Source organism: Microtus pennsylvanicus, chromosome 16, assembly GCF_037038515.1.
Source record: "Microtus pennsylvanicus isolate mMicPen1 chromosome 16, mMicPen1.hap1, whole genome shotgun sequence".
In the NCBI taxonomy this organism is placed as follows: domain Eukaryota; kingdom Metazoa; phylum Chordata; class Mammalia; order Rodentia; family Cricetidae; genus Microtus; species Microtus pennsylvanicus.
Window position 1 is genome coordinate 23,852,278 of NC_134594.1, and position 16,842 is coordinate 23,869,119.

General features: G+C 45.6%; 1 long non-coding RNA gene across 1 annotated transcript; it reads left to right on the top strand.

Moving 5' to 3' along the window:
* Window positions 1-4,214: 4,214 nt before the first annotated feature.
* Window positions 4,215-10,455, top strand: LOC142836553 (uncharacterized). The gene is made up of 3 exons (XR_012908111.1): window positions 4,215-4,469; window positions 9,818-9,901; window positions 10,202-10,455. It is a non-coding gene; the product is annotated as an uncharacterized LOC142836553 (long non-coding RNA).
* Window positions 10,456-16,842: the final 6,387 nt, after the last annotated feature.

A 16,842-nucleotide genomic window follows, 5' to 3' on the forward strand; every position in this document is an offset into this window, starting at 1 on the left:
CTGAACCATTCCTGGCAGGTACCCAGTTGGCTCTGTCTTCCGTTCTCTAGGTCTGGTCTGTCGCTTTGGTCAACACCCTCTGTGGCTCCAGTGACAGAGCGTTCCCCCACTGTATGAAGCTTTTCGTTAGTGACCTACTTTCTCGCCCTGCACATGGCAGAAACTGAAATTCTCATTCGCATGGAAAACAGAATAGAGCTCAGGGCCCAGATAAACAGGTGATGTTTAAAACTCAAATGGGCAGAAACCAAGCAACCGACTCACCTGGGCTTGGCATCTGTCTGGGAAGAAACTGACGTGCAGTCAAAGGCCATGAAAAACAAGGTCTTACCCCGACTAGCCGACTGATGAACTGACCGAAACCATGCGCTGCTCGATAGCTTGCCCCGGTTGTATCTCACATGCCCCTGTGCTGCCAGGAAAAGCCCTGTCGGTAACGAAGACACGTGACTCCAGCATTACGACAGTTGCTCACTAGAAAAATCTCCCGGTGAATTCCTTTATAATGGGAGGACTCCGTTTTTAATTTATTTTTGATGAAAATCTGAATTCTTCCCAGCACATTTGCGTAAGGAGAGCTGCATACGTACAAGTTCAAACTCACGTGAGCTCCACTCCACTGCCAAGGTTAACAGTCGTCCTCTCGAGGCGAGAGAAGAGAACAAGCTTCAGCTGTGGTGATTGCAGCCATCAGCTCGCCCAGCCCTAGCATTGGGTTGCTGTAACAATTATCTTGCACACAGAACACACACATACAAAACAAAAAACAAAACCAAAAAAACATTAGGCTGGCCTAGAACTCACTATGTAGACCAGGCAGGAATCGAACTCACAGAGATCCTCCTGCTCCTGCCTCCTGGGTGCTGGAATTAAGGGTGTGCACCACCAAGCTGGCTGGCTTGTAGTTGTGAAGGTTTCAGTTTATGGTAGCTTGGTCTTGAAGATTTTGGGTCTGTAGCAATGCAGGGCATGCCAGGGGTATGTGGTGGATCAAGCGTTCACCAGGAAACAGAGAGAAGAAAGGGAAGGCTCTCACACTAAAATACTGCACCTTCAACAACCCAGAGCCCTGCCATTAGTCCCTCCTCTTAACGTTTCCAGTGCCCCACAACAGCTCCAAACTGGCAAGCCAGCTTTTAACACGTGGACCTTCAAGCTATGGCACTACCTTTGTTTCTAATGCTATGCATCTAATTGAAAGCTTATATCATTTAGTCCTTAATAACAATGACGGCGTTAACATCCTGGCCCTGCGACTCCCGGAAATTTAATGACGAATTCCTCCACTTGTATCCATGGCCCTCATCCTCTCCCATCCTTCTGCTTTGCTGGTGTCACTCATTGGGGACATTTTAGTGTGAACTGAGGAGCATATCCTCGGATTAGGTTTCAGGAACCTTTGCAGATCTATTAATAGACACCCCTTGTCTCCCCTTGAATTCCGTAAGTGTTTTCTGGAAGGAACTCTGCCACAGACAGCGGCCTCAAGAAGAGAATCGTTGGGTGACTGCTGTCTTGTACTCCGAGTCCACAAGACTCCCAAACAGGACATGAAAACAAAAGTCTGAGTTGGGCAGTAGCTTGATGTGGGAGTGTCATATATCAATCTGTTGATTTCATTGGCTAAGCAATAAAGGAACTGCCTTGGCCCATTTCATTGGTTAGAAGATAGGTGGGAGGAGTAGACAGAACAGAATGCCAGGAGGAAGAGGAAGTGAGGTCAGACTCGACAGCTCTCCTCTCCAGAGCAGACGCCTTCAGAGAGACGCCATGCTACCTGCTCCAGGGAAGACGCACGCTATGAAGCTCTGACCCAAGATGGACTTAGGCTAGAATCTTCCCGGTAAGCGCACCTAGGGGTGCTACACAGATGATTAGAAATGGGCTAAGTTAATATGTGAGAATTACCCTAGAAGAGGCCAGAGCTAAGGGCCAAGCAGTGATGAAAAGAATACAGTGTCTGTGTAATTATTTCGGAGCATAAGCTAGCTGGAGCCGGCGGCTGGGGTGTTTGGGGACGCAGCCCCGCCGCCGCCCCTATTACTACAAATGACGCCCAGACGTGTGGCTAACTAAACCCACTTAAAAAACCTGAGAAGGCTTAAAAATAAGGGAGAGAGCATTTAACACAGATTTTTGCTGTTTGTTGGTGGCGTGCTGTAGAGAGATTTCCTGATTCAGCAACAGCAGCAGAAAAAAAGCTGCGTTATTTTAAAGTGTGGATTCCTGGGGCTTTGCCGCCAGTGCAAACTCTGGCTTTATGTTTGTGTTCCCGCTTGGGATCGGAAGGAGAGTGCTCTGAGACCTTGACGATGACTCAGAGCTCCCCGCCTGCTCCTGGGCAAAAGGCAGAATCAGGCTTAGGCAGGCGGAAGAGCATGGCGGATTCCTGCTGCCATACAGAGACGTGTTTTTAGACTGCGCAGTGCTCTGCGTGTCAGATTTGGATGTTACTTGGATGAAAAGAATTTCTGTGCTGCACGCTCAGTCTCAGAATTAAAGTGCTGAGTGCCGCTCCTACCTGGTAGCCCCAAGAGGCTTCCTGACTCAGCTTCAGCTGCAAAGCCTGCAGCTCATTAAGAGGTCCTGCCACGAAACACTTAAACGGTGTTGACGAAAAGCTGAACGCATGCTTTTCGGTTTTCAGCCGTAGCAGGAAAAAAGCTGCGCCGTTTTAAAATGCCAGCTTTCTGGGCCATCCTGCCAGGGCAAACTCTGACTGTTTGAGGCAGGAGGGCCGGCTACCGAGAGAGGACTTGAGTGTTGTCTGTTGTAGCTCGCTGGCTGGCAGGGACCTTGCAGCCAGTACCTCAGCCATGAGGCTGGAAAGCTAAGGATACAGCCATCAAAGCCATGCCTTTAGTCCTAATGATATTGCTTGGTAAATTAAAGGCTCTTGTGGTCAAAAAACAGAGAGATATACAGTAAAGAGAGATTCAAAGACAGAGAAAATTTCTGAATGGTTTAAAGTGTGTTAAAAATATATGCAAGCTGAAAGTTGAAGTTCTTAAAGCAAAAAACAAAAAAGGAAGAGAGTTGTTTTGTGTCCTAGTACACACCTTTAATCCCAACACTTGGGAGGCAGAGGGAGATAGACCTCTGTGACTTCAAGGTGTGGTAGCACACGCCTTTAATCCCAGTGCCTAGAAGGCAGAGACGAACAGATCTCTGTGAGTTCAAGGTGTAGTAGCAAACACCTTTAATCCCAAGGCCTGGGAGGCAGAGACAGGCGGATCTCTGAGAGTTCAAAGACAGCCTGGTCTACAGATATACGCTCAAAAAGCAAAAAGTTAACCTAGGAATGTCACAGCTGAGATTCTTAAGCGCCTAGTGATTTAAAGGCGCAAATCAAAAGTGCTCCTGGATAGTAAAAAATTGCAGATTCACAATAGGACAGATTCAGACCACTAAACGAGTCACACTGTTGGATGAATGTACGTAGGCTTGGGAGAGAGAAGAAAAGGAATATAGAGAATAAAGTTAATGGTTTAAAAAGAAAAAAGTAAAAGTAAAGTCTTTAAAGAGACAGAGTACAGATAGTTATAGATATAAATAAAAATAAGCCGCGTAAAGATGGAAAATTCACAGAAAGTCTGGATTATGTACATTGTGTTTTCTTTAAAATTTTTGACTGTGAAGGAGCTAAGTACAGAGAGACATTTCATTACATGGGCTGCCAAGCTAAACCAGAATGGATATAAGGGTATTACGATTTCAGAATTTGGGTCTAAGGATATGATGCTTTGGAGAGAGTCTTCTTTTGTTTTCACAGAGGATGAGACTCTATGGATTTCTTCTATTCCGATTTGGTATGATGGACCACGTCCTCCTGAAGGGTTGCTGTGAACATCTTCAGAAAATTGCCTTGCTCAACTGCCAACTGAGATAAACCTGGCACACAGGTTACACCCTAAAATCATTAACGATGCCCCCATTCAGCAGGAAGCAGTTTGGAGAGAAAAAACTGCGCCCATGTTCCCAAATATGGTTTATAAATGTTCTTTTACATTTAAAGGGGGATATGATATAGATATGAATAATTTGCATTAGTATAGATTTTGCTTTATTAATAGAGATTTAGGGTCAATTTTGTTATATGTATAAATGTTTCTGATGTAACTTTTACTTGATAACTGTTTTGTTATATGTAATTTTGCTATGTTAAAGTTAAAGCCTTCCTTTTTTTGTTTAAACAGAAAAAGGGGAAGTGATGTGGGAGTGTCATATATCAATCTGTTGATTTCATTGGCTAAGCAATAAAGGAACTGCCTTGGCCCATTTCATTGGTTAGAAGATAGGTGGGAGGAGTAGACAGAACAGAATGCCAGGAGGAAGAGGAAGTGAGGTCAGACTCGACAGCTCTCCTCTCCAGAGCAGACGCCTTCAGAGAGACGCCATGCTACCTGCTCCAGGGAAGACGCACGCTATGAAGCTCTGACCCAAGATGGACTTAGGCTAGAATCTTCCCGGTAAGCGCACCTAGGGGTGCTACACAGATGATTAGAAATGGGCTAAGTTAATATGTGAGAATTACCCTAGAAGAGGCCAGAGCTAAGGGCCAAGCAGTGATGAAAAGAATACAGTGTCTGTGTAATTATTTCGGAGCATAAGCTAGCTGGAGCCGGCGGCTGGGGTGTTTGGGGACGCAGCCCCGCCGCCGCCCCTATTACTACAAACAGCAGGCAACACGCTTGGCTGCTACACACAAAGCCCTGGGTTCAATGCCCAGCTCTTCCTAAACTTGGCATGGTGGTGCACACCTATAGCCCCAGCATTCAGGAGGTAGAGGCAGAGGGATGAGCGCTTTAAAGTCGTCTGGGCTGCAGAGCCAGTCTCAGGCCAGACAGGGTTACAGGAGACCTGTCTCAAAAGAGGAAAATTCAAAAAAAAAAAGGAAAAGAAAAATCCAGTCCGCCTTTTTCCAGGTGCACGGTGCCATCCCTGTAACTAAGATGCTTTTCTCCTCCGAATTAAGAGGTATTATCACGCTATATAGACAAGGCCGTGTTCCTCCGAGCAGCCGCCCACCACCTAGCTAGTCCTTTCAGAAAAGGCCTCACATAGCCTTGAAATCTGGGAGAGAAAAAAAGCAGGCTGCTTCTTCCTCCTGCTTGCCCCCAACGTCCTTGAGTAGAGGTTTAGTTTCTTGGCTCTTTTCTCCAAGCACATGGCATTTTTTTTAAAAAGGACAGAAGAGCAGGCAAATCCTCTCATCAAAGAGGCATTGACTTTTAATTTTACAAATGTGCCTCTCTCTCTCTCCCATAAGGAATAGAGAGAATTCATTAGAAACCGCACCCCGGAGACTGATCCCGCCTGCATGCCTCTTTCTCCTGGCTATCGTATAATTATACCCCAGATCTCTGATTACAGAAACTTTCCCCTGAACTGCTACACTTTCAGACTCTGTCTTTCCCATCTCTCCTTTTCCAGGAGGTCTTTAAGAAGAGAAGAAGCAAGGAACAGGAACGTGGGTGGGTGGCAGGCCTCACCTTCGTTCCCACAGAGGGGCTGTGGCTATGCACAGGTGGAAGCCCAGGGGGTCCCGAGAAAACAAGGGAACTTTTTTTTAAAACTGAGATAGGGTCTCTAGCTCCAATCTGTGTAGCTCACTTCACTAAGTGCTGGGATTACAGTCACATGCCATCAGTTTATGGGGTCTGGGGATGGAACCCCGGGCTTTACGTGCGTTGCTAGGCAAGCTTTCCACCAACTGAGCTATACACCCCCCAGCCATCCACAGGGGGCTATTCTAATGAGTCTTTTTGGCACTGGGGCAGGAACCAACTGAACTGAACTCATGGATGGATGAAAGAGTCTCTGACAGAAATTCACGTTCAGCAGGCAACACTCCAGAGACCACTTGACTGCCACCTATACGCGCCTTGTAAATAACTTGATGCTCCTCAACCCGCCCTAAGCGCTGTTCCGCCACAGAGACAGACAAGGAAGGGAAGTGCAGACCAGCAGCAGTTACTACCAGCCCCACCAAAACGTTTCCTATGCGCTTGGTGGAGCAAAGCCTGTGTAGGACAAAACCACCTACAGTGGCCAGCAGCAAAACGGCTCAACGAGAAAGGCAGTTGCCGCCAAGCCTGGTCATCTCGGTTCAGTCCCAAGGACCCACCTAGGAGAGAGACAGAACCAACTCCCAAAGGTTCTCCTCTGACCTCCACTACACTGTGTGTCAAGCACAGATACACACACACACACCAAATAAAATGTATCTCTAAAGTCTCAGAAAGTCCCCATGATATCTATGCTCCATCAAGAGGCTGTAGGTTGGGGGCTGGAGAGATGGCTCAGAGGTTAAGAGCACTGGCTGCTTGCTCTCCCAGAGGTCCTGAGTTCAATTCCCAGCAAGCACATGGTGGCTCACAACCATCTGTACTGAGATCTGGCGCCCTCCTCTGGCGTGTGGGCATACATCAAGGCAGAATGTTGTATACATAATAAATAAATAAATCTTTTTAAAAAAAGAAGAAGAAGAAGAGGCTGTAAGTGTTGACACTGAACCCCACTAATTCATGCTGGTGGCATCTGACAGAGCCTCCGCTTGGCTCCCTTCAGATGCCTCCCACTGCCCCCCTTAAGAACAGCAAGACAATAGAGGGGTTGCAATGTCTGCTTCCCACACACAATCACATCCTCCCTTCTTTTCAAAATGAAATTTGTCTCCTTAGCTTTCCGGCACTCTTCTCCAGCGACGAACAAAAGGTTAGAATTTCTGAGAATATAAACCACGGGAATTATTATTCACGCCTTGCCCTAGATCTCTCTGAGCGCTGCCGGCTGCATGCTCTGCATTCGGTGACGAAGGGCCCGTCCCAAGTGTTTTCTCAGTTCAATCAACTGTGCTAAGAACTGTCACAATAGCCCTTGACGACAAGAAAATAAAATTTAGGGTAGCGCGGAAGCCTGACTTGCATTGTGATTCGGGCATGCACCTGTTCCCCCCTCCCTCGCCACAGTTGGCAGATCTTCCGTCCACCTTAATGACAAAGGAAAGGGAATGGGTTGTCTTTCCAGGGTTGATAATTACTTCTGAAACGTTGTCACAATCTTCCAAATGACTGAATTTCTTTCATGTCAGACCACTGTGATTTCCGTGCAGCCCAGGTTGGGGCTTTGTTAGGATGCTGGTCCACAGAGGGCCTTGGGAGTTTTGTTTTCTTCTGTGTTTTAGTTTGGGGATGGGAGTTGGAGGGGGTTGTTTTGTTTCCTTTTGTTTTTGTTTTCGGGAAAGACAAAGTGAAAACCATAACTTATGACAGGAAAATCAACTTCGGAATCAAATGGTAATCGCAGGAGCCACGTTGGGGAGAGAAGGCAGCTTGTGCCAGGAAAAGAAAGGCCCAGAACGTTATTTAAAATTGATCAAAACCCACTAGGAGTCACGATCCCATCATGGCTTCCTTTGGAAAAACAGTTTTCAGAAGCCCCAATTAACCTTAATTGAATTCTGCCTTAGTAATATCTGGAATTTTAATTGACTGGGAAGGTAATCATAAATCTCTGTTCATAATGTGCTTAGCCATTAGGAAATGCCCGGATGGCACACAGCCGTGCCATGCTGGGGGCTGAGCCGGTCTGTAGACAAGGCTGGGTTTCAGGTCATAAAATAAGCGTTCAGAAGAGATAGCTGCTCACAGCGAGAGCAGCCTAAGAGAAGATTCCATGGGGAAGTTCAGGGTGAAAGTAAAGGACTCTGATGACCAAAGGTTCCTATTGGTGGCATCAGCTTCAATGCAGTCCCAAACACAAAGGAACTTACACACACCCACACACACACACACTCTCACCCACTGGGGGTATGGCTCAGTTGTGAGAGTGATCGCCTAGCAAGCACAAAGCCCCGGGTTCAATCCCCAGCACAGAAGCGGTGGTACAGACCTGTAATCCCAGCACTGGAGAGGCAGAGGCAGGAACTTAACTACATAGAGAGTTTGAGGCCAGGCTGGCTACATGAGACAGGAAGAGAGACAGAGATACATGCAGGAAGAAAGATTCGTTTCTCCGTCACTCAGGAAGAACATAGTGATCGTCTCTGGGATTTCTTTAGTGGGGGGAAATGGGGAAGAATTTTTTTTTCACAGGGTCTCACATTCCCAAGCTAGCTTGGAATTTGCCAAGTAGCTGAGATGTACCTTCAATTCCTGATTCCCCCTACCTCACCGCCCCCCGAGAGCCGAGATCATAGGCATCCATGCCTGATTTACCATGATCATCTTATTTTCTCTTTTAAAAACATAATCATTCTCTTCCTGGCCCACTTTTTTAACTCAAGGAACTGTTTAAGGCCCTTAAAAGCACTTTCTTGGAAGTTCAAGAGCGTGTGTGAAACAAAAACAAAAAAGGAAAGCAACATCTCGGGTAAATTCTCATTTGGATCCTCCTTCTGCACTCCAAACCCACTCCTTGGGGAGAACATCAACCGTTTGAGTAATCAGAATGGTTGGTTCTTGTTTGATGAAACTGAATGCATCCTCACTGGCCTAAGTAATTCCCTTAATCTCTTATTTTTCTAACTAACTTGTTTATTTTATGTGTATGGGTGTTTTGTATGCATATCTGTCTGTGTATCACAAGCACGCAGTGCCTTCAGAGGCCAGAACAGGGCTTCGGATCCCCTTTAAATTGATTGTGAGCTGCATGGGGTACTGGGAATGAAACCTGGGTCCTTTGGAAAAGCAGCCAGTGATCTTAATCACTGAGTCTTCTCTCCAGCCCTCTCTTAATCTTTTAGGGACCACAACACAGGTCAAACTGGGATTCGTGGCTTCAACTCGGAAGAGTTTCAGCAGTGGGCAATCTGAAGCTGAGCTGGAGAGCTCATTAGAAATCAAGAAAGAAAGACAAACAAAAAGACGGGAAGAGAACATGGATGTGGCTTCTCTAAGAGAGTCTCAGAAACCAAAGTGTGTCCAAGCACAGGCATGGGCTCTCCAGAGGGCTGTGATAGCATTAGCCAAAGACACCTTTTCGTGACACCAAAGCTACACCTCATCGAGTTGCTATGAAACTCTCTCTCTCTCTCTCTCTCTCTCTCTCTCGCTCGCTCGCTCGCTCGCTCGCTCTCAGTAAGACTAGAAGTCACAGGGTCACACAGCACTCAGTCCCTGTCTTTTCCCTGTAAGCATGATTTCTAGCTAAGACTCCTGGAGACTTGCAGATCTACAAGAGAGGAAGAGAAAGGCCATGAGCAGCTGAAACTGTAGCAGATTTCTACAAGAGGCTTCAGGGGAGATTCCTGGGATTCCTGGGGAGGGGCTGTTCTCCCTCCTCAATCTGAGGTGTTTCCTGTCTTCCTGATCAGCTGCAAATGAATGTTTGTATTGGTTAAATCCATCAGTTGTTTTGAAATCAACCGTAAATAGTTGGGATGTGATTGAACCCCACAGAAGCCTCCTATGAAGGAGTTACTCTTCTTCCTCAGGCTGTCTCCCCCCAGAGGATGGTTATTTCTCTGATCCTGTGTTGAAATACTATGACCAAAAGCAACTTGGAAGAGCTAGCTTTGACTTACAGTTCCAGAAGGTACCCAAGGGCTGAGGATGGCAGGGCAGTCAGGCGCTGGGCAGACAGGAAATCTACTGATCACATTCTAACCCACACACAGGAAAGGGGGGGGGGGAGAGGGAGAGAGCGTGCAAGAAACAGAGAAAGGCTACAAACCCACAAAGCCCGCCCCCAGGGATGCAACGCCTCCTAAGAAAACACAGCCAATTGGAGACCAGGTATTCTAATACTTGAGCCTATTGGGAATGCCTCTCACTCAAACCACCACAAATGGATCCCTTGCTGTTCTTCATTTCAGCTCTTCCTGTGCTGCCAGCAGACACCATGACAGCTCAAAAAAAAACCTCCAACGTGTAGAGTAGGCATTCTATACCCCAGCCAGGTAAGGAGATGAGCAAGCAACACAAAAGGGTTCTTAAAATTATACTTTATTATCTATGTGTATGAGCATTGGCTATATGCACGCATGGTGCATGCATGGAGTTCAAAGAGCACCCATGCAAGGGTCAGTTCGCTCTTACCACATGAATCCCCGGGACGGAACTCAGTTTCTAGGCTCGGTGGCAAGGGCTTTTATCAGCTAGGATGTCGCCAACCCAAAAGTGAACTGTAAAGGAAAACCAGACACTCTTGTAACGATGCCCAGCTCTCGCCCTTCTCACCAGACCCCTATTTCTCCTAGGGACTACTGAGATGCTTGTGACCAGAGAGATAAGCTGTGGAAACTGGTACAGTGAAAGTTCTGGATCGATTCCTCCCATTTCCAATTCACTTTCGAAGTCACGATCAACCCAGAGGTCGAAGCCAGACTGAAACAGAAACTCTGCAGACATCTTCCTGAAACCTGGATGGAAAGGAACCAGCAGTGGACACGACCCTTGACTACTTTATGGAATCAAATCCTTGCCTGTTTTTTGTAATGACCTCAGCCTCTGTCTGTCTTGTTTGTTTGTTTGTTTGTTGTGTTTTGGGACAGGGTTTCTCTGTATAACCATCCTGGCTATCCTAGAACTCTTTCTGTGTGTACCAGGCTGGCCTCAAACTCACTGAGATCTGCCTGCCTCTGCGTCCTGAGTACTGGGATTAAAGGTGTGTGCCACCACTGCCCAGCAAACTGTCTGTCTTTTATACACATTTTAAAACCTTCTCATCTAAACTATACTTTTCCAAAAAGAAAAGATATTGAGGGAAAAAAACGCTATTAAGAAAAATCTAGACAGCAATTAATTTTGCCCCCTGCCTGCTGTGTAACTTTTCAAGCCTCCTTGGTAGCCGGGAATAAGAATGTCAGTGATTGATGGGAGCAAAGTAGATGCCTGCCGAAGAGGCCCGCATGCTAATTATCCTAATTCCCTCAATATCCCTCATTTAGAACAGAATATCAAGGCGAACAGAGGGGATTACATTAGCGAGTCTACGTCTACACGGAGTAAGCACCAGAGGTAACGTCAGCAGGTTGTAGCTGTTCCCAGTTTGGCCAGCTTCCAGGAATGCTTCCAGTTACCTGTACTGAAGGTCAAATCACAGAGCAAGGCCAGAGAGCAGTCCTAACCACACTACTTAAGAATAAATATTTTCTGTTGTATTTCCAAAGTGTGGTCAGCGAAATACTTTCCTCAGATCCATCCTGGGTCCTCACTATCACTATGGCTTTTGAGCCCCATCCCAGATTTATTGAGTCTCATTACTGAAAATGGCACTAACAAGCTTTTTCGATTAAACCTGTTCCCGACAAAGTTGAAAAACCACTGAGGTAGGCAACTATTATTATCACTTACGGGAAATTTTCTATCCAGGTAAGTCAAAACATTCTACTTGTTCAAAGACTGAATTCAGAGAAAGTTTTTCCCCCATACTTATTCCCAAGTTACCAATTTGAGTCAAATTTATTTTAGTCTTTTGCAAAAACCATAAGAAAAGCAACAAACAGATCCCTGAGTTTGAGGCTAGCCTGATCTACAGAGAGTTCCAGTACAGGCAGAGAAACCTTGTCTCAAAAATAAATAAAATAAAATAAGAAAAGTGCATGTACCTTCCATGACTGGAAAATCAGTCCTAAGTCAGATGTCATAAGCCAGGTTTCCATGGTGACATAACAGACCATCCCAAAAAATAGTGGCTTCAGATATTTGCTGTGATTCTGAAGGTTGGTTGTTGTTGGTTTGACTCAGCTTATGTGGGTTAAATAACCTAGGACAGCACCTCTCCAGTGGCTAACATCCCTCAGCAGCCTAGCCTGGACTCCCTTACATAATAGACTGTTCACAGAGGTTCTGCCCCACCCTGTCCCGCAGCCATCCAGTCCCAAAGAAACACACAGAGGTCTACATTAATTATAAACTGCTTGGCCTAGTAGCTCAGGCTTCTCATTAACTCTTACATCTTAAATTAACCTATAATTCTTGTCTCTGTTAGCCACGTGGCTTAGTACCTTTATCAATGAGACATTCTCATCCTGTTTCCGATGTGTCTGGTTGGCAGACTGAGCCTTTCCTCTTCCCAGAATTCTCCTGTTCTGGTTGCTCCGCCTATACTTCCTGCCTGGCTACTGGCCAATCCGCATTTTATTAAACCAATACAAGTGACAAATCTTTACAGGGTACAAGACCATTGTCCCATAGCAATAGACCCACTATATTAGTCAGGGTTCTCTAGAGGAACACAGCTGATAGAATACACACACATGCACACACATGCACACACACACATCATATACATATATACATACATATATACATATATATACACACACACATATATATTGCTTGTTAGAGTGCCTTACAGGCTGTGGTCCAATTAGTCCAGCAATGGCTGGCTGTGAATGAAAAGTCCAAAAATCCAATAGTTGTTTCAGTCAATGAGACTGGATGTCTCAGCTGGTCATCAGTATATGCCAGCATCTTAAAGAAGTAGTTCTGATGCCAGTGAAGGAATAGACTTGCCAGTTAAAGTGAAAGCAGGCAAGTGAAGAGAGAGCTTTCTTCTTCCATGTTCTTTAACTTATAAAGGCTGCCAGCAGAAGGTGTGGTCCAGATTAAAAAAGAATCTTCCCGCCTCAAACGATTTAAATTAAGAAGAATACCTCAAGATGCCCTCCACCCCTTGCCCCTACCACCTGTGGTAGGCAAAAGAGCTGACCCTCCCCATTAGCAGCTGCAGCACTCACCTGGGCAACACAGTAGAGCTGACCCTACTGACTAGGGACCAGGTGGGAGGTGCCAGAGCTGGCCCTGGGTCATAGAGTAAGAGAGCTGTCCATGTCCCTCACCAGCTGAAGCATTCGGGAGAGTGACCCCAACACCTTGCCTGGGTGACACAGTAGAGCTGGGCCTGGTGGTGTAGGTGTGGGAGAGACAACCCTGAAGAAAGCAGGAGAACTGGCCCCGCCCCTTGGCCCCGCCCCTTGCTCATGGCTGCAATGAACTAACTGGGACAATGCTGGAGAGTTCACCCTGGTGGTGAGGGCAAGGGAGAGCTGGCAAGCTGACCAACTCTGTCACTCATACCCAGGCCCAGAAGCAGGGTTATCAGTTGGCACACCCCAATAACCATTCCAGCTCTAATCTGCTGGAGCACATGAAGGGACTAGTCCTGCAGATCCAAAGCTGCAAGATCGCCACAACACAAAGCAACAGCAGGATAAACAAGAGGAGTCCCAGTGAGGGCCCAGCATCAATAGTGTAGCAAAAACCAGAGATCTTGAACCAGACCAATGACTCTCTGCAATGAACACTTGTAAGGGAAGATGTATGGACAAACGGGTTTAACCACGTGACTCACTGTGCCACACTACAGCTTCAATGATGAGACTGATTTTTCCCTGTTTTCTTCTTTTTCTTTCTCTTAAATTTTATTTTATTTTATTTTATTTTGGGTGGGGGGGTTGCAAGGGCAGAGAGCAGATATGAAGGGATGGGGAAATGAATGGGCTCAAGATACATGATGTGAAAGACACAAAGAATAAATAAAAAGCAAGTTAAAAAAAAGAAAAACCCTTCACGGGGCTACCCAGCCACTTGAATTTGAGTTAATTCCAAATGTAATCAACCTGATACCAAGAATAACCATCATGCCCTCCATATTTGAGACCAGAATGGGATACGTGAGACCCTGTCTCAAAAACTTAAAGCAAAAAGAGGCAGGACTAAGCCCTGCCTTGTCAACACATTAAGCCCACATCAGGTTGCAAGGACTGTAATCTGAGTCATAGCATCGCAGGTCTAAAAAAGTAACGCACCCTAACCTGACTCTGTTCTGCTGTATTACCAATGCAAATGGGCAGAGTTCACTCCCTCAATTCCTTCCTATATAATTTGAAAGTTGGGGGGGGCAAGAAAGTCACAAACTTCCCCCACTCTCGATTTTCTCCCTCTCTTTCATAGGACCTGTGGGTGTGTTGTTATCTCGGATGGATGGTATTTTTGCATTTACCCAATGGTATTTAAATTTATCTGATCACATTTTAAATTGGGCTAATTTATTCTATTTACCTAATCTAACTTAATTAAATATCATCTCCACCTAATGTCATTTAACTACATTTAATGCCATTTTAAACCTATCACCGTCCAGAAGCTAATCAGAATCAATAAAATTGGTTTGGGGAAAATGCTTTCTAAAGTGTTATCCCTGGGTCAACAAAAGACTCACTTAGAGACTTAGTAGCATTGAAAATTCCCAGAAACCCGACCCAAACCTACTGAGCAAATCAGAGGTTCATCTGGCTCTCTTTTCTTTAGAATAGTAATAATAATAATAATAATAATAGTGTGTGTGTGTTTGCGCGCGCACACACACGTACAGGCACACTCATGCCACAGTGCAAGTGTAGAAGAGTCAGGAGTCGCTTCTCTCCTTTTACCATGTGGATCCCTGGGATTGAACTGAGATTGTCGGACTTGGCAGTAAGCACCCATTATGCCATCTTGCTGACCCTTGACCTTGTCTTCAAAAGCCCTCTGGATGAGTTCAGTGCCGACGTACATGTAGGAGCCATAGAGAAAAATCAGGGGGACTGACTTCGAGATGAGTCAGCAGCTAACTCACAAGATGTGAGCTTTGTCGATGAAAATGAATGCTTCTCGAGCTCCGGTTTGCATTAGGCGTCCAGGAGCGCAACAGAGACTGCAGGTGAGTAGACGGGCTGAGACCCAGATCCCATGACTGGCCCCGGTGCGGGAGATGCATGTGCTTACTCTGGAACTAAGGGATAGAGATGAGCCAAGGTGTGATGTTGTCAACACCCAGTTATTTTTAGAGTTGGGACTTTGCTTGCTAAGTGAAGAAAAAGTCCAGAAGGTCTAGAATACACTGAGCAGAATGCGGTATATACTGGGGGCTGGAGAGATGACTCGGGGGTTAAAAGCACTGACTGCTCTTCCAGACGACCTGGGTTCAATTCCCATCACCCACATGGCAGCTCACAATTGTCTGTAACTTCAGTTCTGGGAAAATGACAACCTCACACAGGCATACGTGCAGGCAAAACACTACTCAGTGTTCATAAAATAATTAATTAAAAATAATGCGGTATACAGATGTCTCCAAATCTGAGCTTTTCCCCTTGCTGTGGGAGATGCAGAGATAATAAGAAGCCAACACTGAGAGATATAGTTCAGTCAGTGGCAGAGTGCTTGACCAGCATGCATGAAATCCTAATCTCAATCCCTGGCTCGCACACATGGGCATACCTGCAACCGATGAATGAAGTATGCGTTGGCAATACTTGGTCAGCAAGATGGCTCAGTGGGTAGAAGCATTGCTGTGCAAGCCCAGGGGTCGAAATTCAAACCCTGGATCCCATTTAAAAGTAAATGAAGGCTCTGACTCCACGTAGTGACATGCATATTCATGCATGTGCATGCACTTGCAAACACACACACACGTAGTAATAGTGACAAATACTTTTGAAATTTTAATGAATATTTTATGTGTGTGGACATTTCACCTGCATGTATGTATGTATACTACATACACATCTGTTGCCAGAGGAAGCCAGAAGGGGGCATTGGATCTCCTAAAACTGGAGTTACAGATGGTTAGGAGCCACCATTCATGTGCTGGGAATTGAACCCATATCTTCTGGAAGAAGTGTTCTTCGCTGCTAAGCCATCTCTCCAGCCTCAATAAACATGTTTTTTGTTTGTTTGTTTGTTTTACAAAGTGATGGATTGATTATACCATGGCTCACATCAGGAAGAGCACCCATCCCCACATAGATGTATTAAGCATTCTAATATGGGCTACATGTTCCCAAGCCTCACTTGGTCTGCGTAAGACACCTATTGTGCTCACAAGTATATACATAATGAGATTATCACATTAACCTTTGTAACACTGTTGTGGAATATTTAACTATGTAAAATGTGTTGTATTTGTTTAATTATGTAAAGATGTGTTGCATTTGTTTCACTTTGCCTGCCTACGGCACTTGATTGGTCTAATAAAAAGCTGAACGGCCAATAGCTAGACAGAGGAAGGATAGGCAGGGCTGGCAGGCAGAGAGAATACGTAGGAGAAGAAATCTAGGCTCGAGAGAAAGAGAGAAAAGAACGAGGGAGAAAGAGAGGAACACACCTAGCACCAGTAGCCAGGCAGCCACCAGCCAGCCAGACATGAGAAGCAGTGAAAAGTAAGATATACGGGAGGAAAGGAAGGTCAAAAGCCCCGAGGCAAAATGTGAATGAAGAGAAACAGGCTAAGTTATAAGAGCTAGTGAGACAAGCATTCATAACTAATAAGAAGCCTCTGTGTCATGATTTAGAGCTGGTCGGTGGCCAAGAGAAAGCCTGGCACACACACCTGAGCGCTAAGGTGACAGGTCGCTTTCTAATAGATGACTGCTTTCACTTGTTTTCTAGTGGTTCTGATACAGGATCTCACTGTGTAATCCAGACTGGCCTCCAATCCAGACTCGCCTCCAATTTGAGATTGTCTTGTTTCTGCCTCTAGAATGCTGGGATTCCAGGTGGATACCACACCAGCTATCATTCAAAGAAATGCTTGGAGTATGCTTACTAACTCATGGCTAGCCTGTGTGAAGCAATGCTATGCTTCTGAACGATATATACGGTGGGCAGATCAAGGGTGACATTCACTCTGTACAGATGGCTGTGACTAGGCTCCTTCCCATTTCATTTTGTTGTGTCTGAGTGTGATGTGTATGTGGACAAACATGTCACCATCATGCATGTGGAGGTCAGAGGACAATTCTGTAGCATGTGTTCTCTCTATCCATCTTTATGTAGATTCTGGAAATCCAAACTCAGGTGTCAGGTTGCACAGCAAGCACTCACACATACTGAGTTATCTCACAGATCCTAT